General features: G+C 40.3%; 1 protein-coding gene across 3 annotated transcripts in view; it reads left to right on the top strand.

The window, feature by feature from the left end:
• Positions 1 to 404: 404 nt before the first annotated feature.
• The window catches only part of EXOC2 (exocyst complex component 2), a 139021-nt gene continuing 131202 nt past the window's right edge, over positions 405 to 8223 (top strand). For 2 of the 3 annotated variants that reach the window (XM_026114852.2, XM_026114850.2), the window contains exon 1: positions 405 to 554. The gene's annotated coding sequence lies outside the window, so the exon portion shown is untranslated. The remainder of the gene's footprint in view (positions 555 to 8223) is intronic. The other variant, XM_064507100.1, reaches the window with a different exon arrangement.

The raw sequence follows: 8223 nt of genomic DNA, 5'->3' as shown, positions 1-8223 counted from the left end.
AATTTCTGCCTGCCGCAACCTAGATACAGCACCCGGGGAAAAACAAATCTTTATTATTATTACTACTAGATACGGTGCTCGGGGAAACCCAAATCTGTATTATTATTACTACTACTATTATGTTTGGTGCTTTTCCTTGCTCTGCTTCACCTCCATTTCCACAAGAGCACCAAGTCTCGGGGCTCGGTGGCACCTTTATTTGCTCGCTGCTCGTTTCGGGGGGAAGTGGGAGGTAGGTGTGGGGCGTGAAGGGATGGGGGGATGTGGGGGGGTAGGTTGGGGCGTGAAGGGATGGGGGGGGTAGGCGGGTGCGGCGTCGCCACCTGCGCCGGACCCGCGGCCGCCGCGGTCTGCGCCTTTAAAGGGGCGGGGCGCGGGAGCACTGCCGCTGCTGGGAGCGGCTGCTCCTCCTCGATTGCTCCGGGTGCCATCGATGCTGTCGGGCAGCGGCTGGGGGTGCCTCAGCCTGCCGGACGCGGAGGCGCTGCCGGGAGTGGAGCTGCCCCAGGTGCCGGATACAAACTCGGCGGCGGCGGCGGCGGCAGCGGCGGCCGGTGAGTGACAGTTTCTGGCTTCCCGCCTCCCTCTTCCTCCGCTGGTCTCTGTGGAGCTGACACTCAGTGGGGCAGCTCCGGCTTCTCCCCCCTCCCGGGGCGGAGACCGCTTCCCGGCTGTCGGCCTCCGCCTCGCCTTCTTCTCCTCCCCCCCTTCCTGGAGGGTTCGGGCTCGCGCCGCCGGGCGGGGTCGCGTGCGGCGCTCCGAGCCCCGCCTCTGCCTTAGCCGCGGGGACCGAGGCGTCGTTAACGGCTGTTGGGGCGGGGCGGGGGGTCGTTTGCTTTCTGCCGTCTCCACTGAGGCACCTGCTGGTCTCGTTCCACCCTGGGGGCTCCGCCGGTACCTGCCCGCCCCTGCCTCTCTGTCCGGGGCCGGGGGAGCGCGGCGGCCCCGCCGAACCGCCTGGCGAGGAAGGGAGGCGGTGACTTCCCGGCTTCAGCAGCCCCGTCCCACCCGCGGCCCCCCACAGGAGACGGGGCAGGGAGATGTGGGCTCGATTGCGGCCCCTCGGGGGTGGGGGGACGGCCCCGTGGTGTCTTGCTCGCAGCTCGGTGTTTGCCGGGGGACGGAGCTTGGGAGAGGTTACGCTCGAGGCAGGTGGCACGTTGTCTCGGCCATGCAGGCCCTCGCGAGGAAGGCCTTTTCAGGGCTTGCGGGGCAGACCCTGAAAGCCAGCGGGTAGAGTGTAATCTGGAGGGTCTTGAGCTTGTTTTGTTGCTGTCACTGGTCTATCGGGAGCACCGTAAGCTGTTCCCGCTTGGTTATATGCTGAAACAAGACTTGTCTGGAACGACCTTAAATCATTATTGTGAGTGTGTTGGCAGGGGGAGTTGAGGAAGTAAGCAAGGGAGGGGCAAGGTGTGACCGTTGAAGAGCTGTTTATTCGAGGGTCTGATTTCTGAACTCCACATTCAGTGGTACTGTAAACTTTGAGAAATTACTCACCAAAATAAACGTGTACTTGGACAAATACAGGAAGAGAGTAAGAAACTTGGAATAAATTAAGATGGCATATAGTGATCAAGAGATGATTACTGTCATTGGTAACTAACTGGTAGGGATACATTTCCTCCATGACTTTATTTAATTTTTTTGTTCCTTTCTGCTCAGGTGTAAATTTCTCCCTCACTTGGACTGCATTGCAGTCCAGAAGGGTCCATGAGCTGGTGACCAAACATGTTCCATCCCTGCCTCTCCAATATTTTAATTCGGAAGCTGAAAAGGATATTTTTTTCAAGGGGAGTGGATGTCTGAGCATAGGAATGATCCTATTTCCAAAGGAGAACATGCCATTCTGTCCAGCTTCACTGCTTTTCAAAATAGTGGTCCTTCTATGCTGTCAGATTTCCCCCCTCTCTTATTTTTCAGCTTTTTCCATTTCCTGCAACTTGCTTGCTTTTTGTTAGATTAACAGCTTTTAGCTGTCTACTAGAAAGCTTTGAATTGAAAGCCAGTGAAGTATTAAGCAATCTTAGCTCTGACAGAGCTTCAGATTAAATCTAAACTATGAATATCCACACTTCAAAATTTAGTTTAAAATAGTAATCTCACTTTAACTTCCCTTGCTTTCTGATCATTCTTAAAATAAGTAAGCATTCTTTTTTTGTTTCTTCACTTAATGATTTGTGTGCGTTTCAGTACTGTAAACTTCTTGCTTTGGATTTGCTTTTGCTAAAGTCATCAAAATAGTTAAGGGGCTTCCTTTCCCTCCCCCCCGCCGTGAAGTGCAGATAAAGAAATTTGTGACTTAGGAAAAACGTCTATTTTCTTGCTCACCCGAAAAAGAAAAGCTGTTTGATTCTTGGTGTCTGTCACAGCTTGCACTGACCCAGCAAGAAGCAGCAAAAGGCATGCCCTGCTGCTGTTTTCTTTCCCATGGATAGCTTAGTTTACAGTTTTTGTGATTTATGCCCACCCTCGAACAATGATGTTTTTACTCAGATGGGATTTTTGTTGTCTTAAAATTCATTTAAAACAGGATGCGATGACTTTCTTTATGCTAGTGTGACTTATCTCAGTGAAAATACCATTAATCTACATTGTAATGTCAAGGGTTTTTTCTTCTGTATGGGAAATTTAGCCTTTTTACTATGTGTCAGAGGTGAAACTATTTAATTAAAGCATGTTACCAGTCAAACTTGCCCTGTCTTTTTTTGGGGGGGTTTTGGTGGTTTTTTTTTTTTTTTTTTTTTTTTTTTTTTTTTTTTTTTTGGTACAATAATGTAGAGTTGTCTTGTGTGTTCATGGTCTTGGTTCAATAAATTACACTTTTTCAGAGACTTGATAATTCTTTTAATTTTATATTTGCTTTATCAGAAATATAGTAGTAAATAGCAGGTTAAGCTAATGGACATTTTTAGAAATCAGTCAAAACCCCCTTTTAAGTTCTAAGTCACTAACTTAAACAACAAGAAATATCTTCAACAAGATATTCAATACCTTGTCCTTTGAGCAGTGTTTTTTTGTATGGAGAAACTGGTTCATTTTCAGTACAAGAGGGAATGTTCACAGAATATTTTTGAATCTATAGCATTCAGATCTTAATGTTTTGAGTAGTAGGATTTCTTGTGATTCTGAAGCAGCATTTTTTTGCTAGCTGTTGAGACTTTTTGAGGCAAAAACAGACAATAAAGATATAACATGTAATCTGCTCATAGTTGCCTGTGGTCCCATCAGAAAGGATCTGTATCCACTGATGATTAATGTAGTTCGTTCTTATGCTACTCCTCCCAGTGAAGCTGGACTAAAGCAATTAGTGGGTAGACTAGAAAGACGGAGGGCATGGCCTCTTTTAGTGAGGAAAATTTTGAGATAATATGTTAAGCCTTACTTAATCAATTCATTTCAATGCGTTTACTCATTTAGCTGTAAATCAAGTAAGTCTTAAGCACTGCACTTGGAACTAAACGTCAATTTTGAGTTACTTCAATTCTTTTCCTTCTGGCCTTTCTCCTTGAATCTACTTAATTAAAAATAAAAAAATATAAATCGCAATAGGATGGTAACAGAAAGTGGGTTGTAAAAGTTGTTCTTAAAAACTTGGATACTGACACCTATTAAAAGAATACATGAAACAGTAAACGGTTTTGTATTCCAGCACAAAACGGGCCTGTGAAACTCAGAGTGATACTACCTGCATGTATTTTGAATGGCTGTGTGTTACTATTTAGTTATGCAAACAAAAGTATATTAAAAAAAATTCCACAGAAGAAATAAGTGGTGCTTCATTTCAAAATGAAGGATTTGAAAATAATGCTTAGAGGAGTGCATGTGTAACAGGGTACTTATTTCTATGAGAGCTTTTCAGTAAGAGTGGAACATGCTGTTGTACTTAAAAGTAAGCTGAAGGTTCAAAATCTTCTGAAAGAACAGCTAAATTAATATATTTTAACAAAGTAAGACATTAGCTCTTCAGCTTTTCTTTAACCTGTCTTAGACTACCTACTTTCTGTGAGTCTGTGATGTGCAACATTGTGTTCCAAATTGCTTTTCCCGGGAAGAAGGAAAGGGCGCTTGGCAATGGGGGAGATCTTGTTTGCAAAGGTGCTTGCAAGAAAAAGGATGATTAGATAGTGCATACATAGGGCAGTCCCCTCAGATATGTATTTCATCTTCCTTCTGCACTGTACACAAAGACAAAGGTCTGTGTTTACAGCTCAGAAAGTATCAATTCAGAGATAAAACTGATCTAAAACTGTACCTTAATCTGAAAATTATTTCTTATTGCATATGTATCTGTATTTCAGTTCAAAAGCAATTGGTTTGCACCTTGTACTCCCAATGTCTATGGAAGAAGAGGAAAAGACAGGAGGGAGAATCTCATTTTTGTGATCTCCTGAGAAAAGGAACCTGAAGCAGGTTTTTGGGTTTTTTTTTGTTTTTTGTTTTTTTAAGTGATTATATAAACATCTGAAAATAAGGATTAACGTGTGATTGGTATGTTGCAATTTTGAACAGAAAGAATAATCGTAAGTATTGTTTTAAGCAAAACTAAATTGAAGATCTCTCTCTCCACTGTATTTTGGATATATGGAGAAATTGTTTTTATGTATACTTTTTATATTATTTAGAAAGTATTTAGTGCTTTTTCTTCAAAAGGAAATTGATCTGTCTAGCCTTTTTTTAAAAAAGGAAGTGTTAACTAATCAGTGCAGACATTATGTTCATCATTTTCATTAGAAAATGCTCTGATTACACTCAGAGATGGGTGTGAAATCCTGTGTTTCCTTTCTATCTTTGTTTATTTTGTTTTTAAGGAAAACAAAAGTTCTGAGACAACAACCCCTTAATGGGTCTGTTTTTCTGTTGACCTTAAGGGAACTACAGATTTTCAGTTTAATTCTTAAAGGCATACCTTAGGCTGTATTCCTCAGAAGCCAGTGGAGGAGGTTCTGGCAATGCAAAAGTCTCTGTGAATCAGATAACAATATGAATTTTGGTATGTTTAGATTTGCATTTTGTATTTTTTTCTTTCAGTTTGTGCATAAGCCTAAAGCAATATACCCTGTATTTGGAAGTTCCCGTTATGCTTTGAAAAGTCTTTAGCCATTATAAATTTAGTGTTATGTTAAGCAAAAGTTCCTTTTAAAATGCCCACTTGTGTATTGAGGACAAACAATTTTTAAAGATAATGCCCAAAATTCTCAATGAAAAAAGCAATAACCTTAAATTTGAGAATTCTGTGAGTCTTGCAACACTTTGAATCACCTTGTGTTTTCAACACGTACACCTTGCTTCTTGTTGGAAAGTGAACAGAAGTTTTTTTTTTGTCAAAAATATAAGGAACTACATAGAAAGATGATGTACTTTTGTCGTGTTTCCTTCTCATCAGTATGGAAGGCAGTGGAACTTCCATTCCTCGAAAGACAATTTCAGTACTCTGGTAACATGGTAATTCCATACAGGAGATGGGATTTTAGGTGAATGATTGCAAATGAAGATTGAGAGTATGCAAGCTAGAAGCAATTTGAAATACGTTAGAAAGATACCTATTAATCCAGGCTGTCAGACGGTGAAAAACTTGCATGTGTTTGATTAGTACAAATAGAAAAAGATGCTGTAGTGTAAGGCTTGAATACTTTCCTGAACTGAGAAAGGGGCATTTAAGAGAGAACATGAAAAATACAAGTCTCAGTAACACAAGTGCATGTCTCATCCTTCTAAATATTGTTGAAACAAAAGAAGCTGCCAAAAAAGTCACTCTGCAGAGGTTAAATTTAGTGTTCCAGTCCTACCTACAAGCACAGAAGTTATAACTCCAACCATGCATACTGTGTAATTACAATGGTTATATAGTGTCTAGTAGTGTTTTTATAAAGAATAATTTGTATAGTTACAATGTTTAGGAAAAATCTGTAGTGTCTTGTTCTGTTTCTTTTTTGTGTAAAAAAATAAATAAATAAATAAAATAAAAAAAAAATAAATGCCACCCCATTGGCATTTACTTAGGGGTTTTGGTTGGTGGGTTTTTTTGTTGTTTTATGGGGTTTTTTTTTTTTTTTTGGAACTTCTGGATCTTTCTGGATGCATTTCCATAAGCATATTTGAAAGCTGTTGAGGCTAGAAATGCTGGTCTCTAATTTCTGCGTATGAATAAGATAAGGAAGAGGGATGATGAAGGTATTAAAGTTCTTTACCATTGCCCTAATAACTAAAAAAAAATGTACAGAAAGTTAAAAATTATTTAGAAGCTCAGAACAGAAGAGAGGTGAATGGTTTAAGTGGATGATAGTGAGGGGAATGGCTTCTAGATGAAGCAAACTTTTACTCTATGTCAGAAGTAGAGATGGATGTAGGAAAGCATTAGCTTTGTGAGAATTTAGAAATTAATGGAAGATTTACAGCCATCTACAGCATGGTTTTGTGTAAAGCTGAGGGGTTTTTTATATATATGCTCATTTGTTTAAGATTTTTCTTCAAAATGCTGTTAGATTATAGTGGTGTGTCAGCTAATAAATGTAAAAGCTCTTAATCAAGTAGGTGACAATTTTTGGAGAGTTACAATGCAACTTATAATCAAAATAGAGGAAATTTTTGGAAGGAACATCTGTGTTCAGACTTTTTGTTTACATTTTCATCTAAGCTACTGCTCTTTACCCAACTCAGTGTGACCAGAACAAAAAACTTAAATTGGTTTGACTTCAGACTTGGTAATCAAAAAGGTGCTGTGACAGTGAGTATGTTAATTAAAGTGTTTGCTAATCCATGAACTGGTATAAAATGGTATGTGGGTTTAGTTAACCAATTGGGGAAATAAATTATTTTCTGTGTAAGGTTATGGAATTTTTAAGCTAACTTTTTGAAAATGTTGTCTTTCATGAGATGAAAGATCTTTTGGAAATTTTTCTTCAGGTTTTCTGCAGCAAAAATATCCTAATCCAAGTTTATAGGGTTAGTATTGACACTTGGATTATTGCAGTATGGATGATCTTGAGTAGTTGGCACATGGAGATTGTTATTTAGGTAAATCAATTTTGAGACATGGTGAAAATGTGACTGTTTGGTTCTGGGCTGTTTGATTGTATAGGTGTATTAGGTTAAATAGGTGTGTGTGCTGGTGAGTTTGATGGAGGAGGTATGTGTGTTGATGGTGACAGAGTGGAGGGAAGGGGATGCTTACTTTAAACTATACCTAAAATAGATTTTATTAAAGTACTCTTACTGGTTACTTCAGCTTTTTCTGTTTGAACAGGTGATAAAATCAGCAGATGAAATGATCTTCCAAACTAAAAGAAACAAAGAAATTGCTCCAAACCTACCCCTTTAAAAGACTCAATCTATGCAATAGATTAATCTCCTTTTTAATCTGTTTTTAGAGTTTGCTATTTCTAGTTCTTGCTGGTGAGTCACAAACTCAGTATTACACATAGCCTCATTAATTTCATCGAACTTGCTTATAGCGTAAAGTACTAATGAACAAAACTTCATTTTACGATAGAATGTTTTTGGAAATATTCAACATTTGAATGTCATAATCTCACCTGTAGTTAATTGTTGTTTGTGGGAATCTTTTTGCTTCCCCAAATAAATAACATATCAAATTTTCTGAATGAGAAACATCAATGTACAAGTCGGTGTGCGTCATATCTGATATGATGCTGTCATTTAATATGTACAATGAAATGGATTTATGCTAGTCTCTCTTTATTTTTGACATGTGATAGAAGGTTAATTATGTTAAATGGGTTTTGTTAGCCCTTCATCAGCTACCAAACTAGTACAGGAGGAGTGCAAATCATTACTACAAAAGGCCAAGACCAGTATGTTTTCTTAGTGAGGTTTATGGGTCTTTTTGTTATCCCTCCCTTCTTTTCCTCCTTCCCAACCATACAAAACATAGCCAGCTGTAGTGATAGGAGGAGAGAGTAAGCAGCTTTTCTCCAGACGTGCATGCACTCACACACACACGCGTGCGCGCACACACACGTGCATGCACATGTCCCCCCTACCCCCCTTTTTCCTCCTCATACCTCAGTAGAGTGACAGCTTCTAGATGTTGCGTGCGAGTGAGTTCAGCTGGTGCTGTGTGGTCTGGGTGTGTGGTCTCCAGCTCAACCGAGAGGCTGCTAACAGGGTGGATGAGAGAGAGCAACACTGTTTACTTAATTTATTTCGGATGCCGGAACTGTGCCCAGAGTTTCTCCTGAGCTTGATTCCACAGTTAGCGGT

This window comes from Dromaius novaehollandiae, chromosome 2, assembly GCF_036370855.1.
Source record: "Dromaius novaehollandiae isolate bDroNov1 chromosome 2, bDroNov1.hap1, whole genome shotgun sequence".
NCBI classification, from domain to species: Eukaryota; Metazoa; Chordata; class Aves; order Casuariiformes; family Dromaiidae; genus Dromaius; species Dromaius novaehollandiae.
The sequence above is the reverse complement of the archived record's forward strand: the minus strand, read 5'-3'. Positions and strand labels throughout refer to the sequence as shown.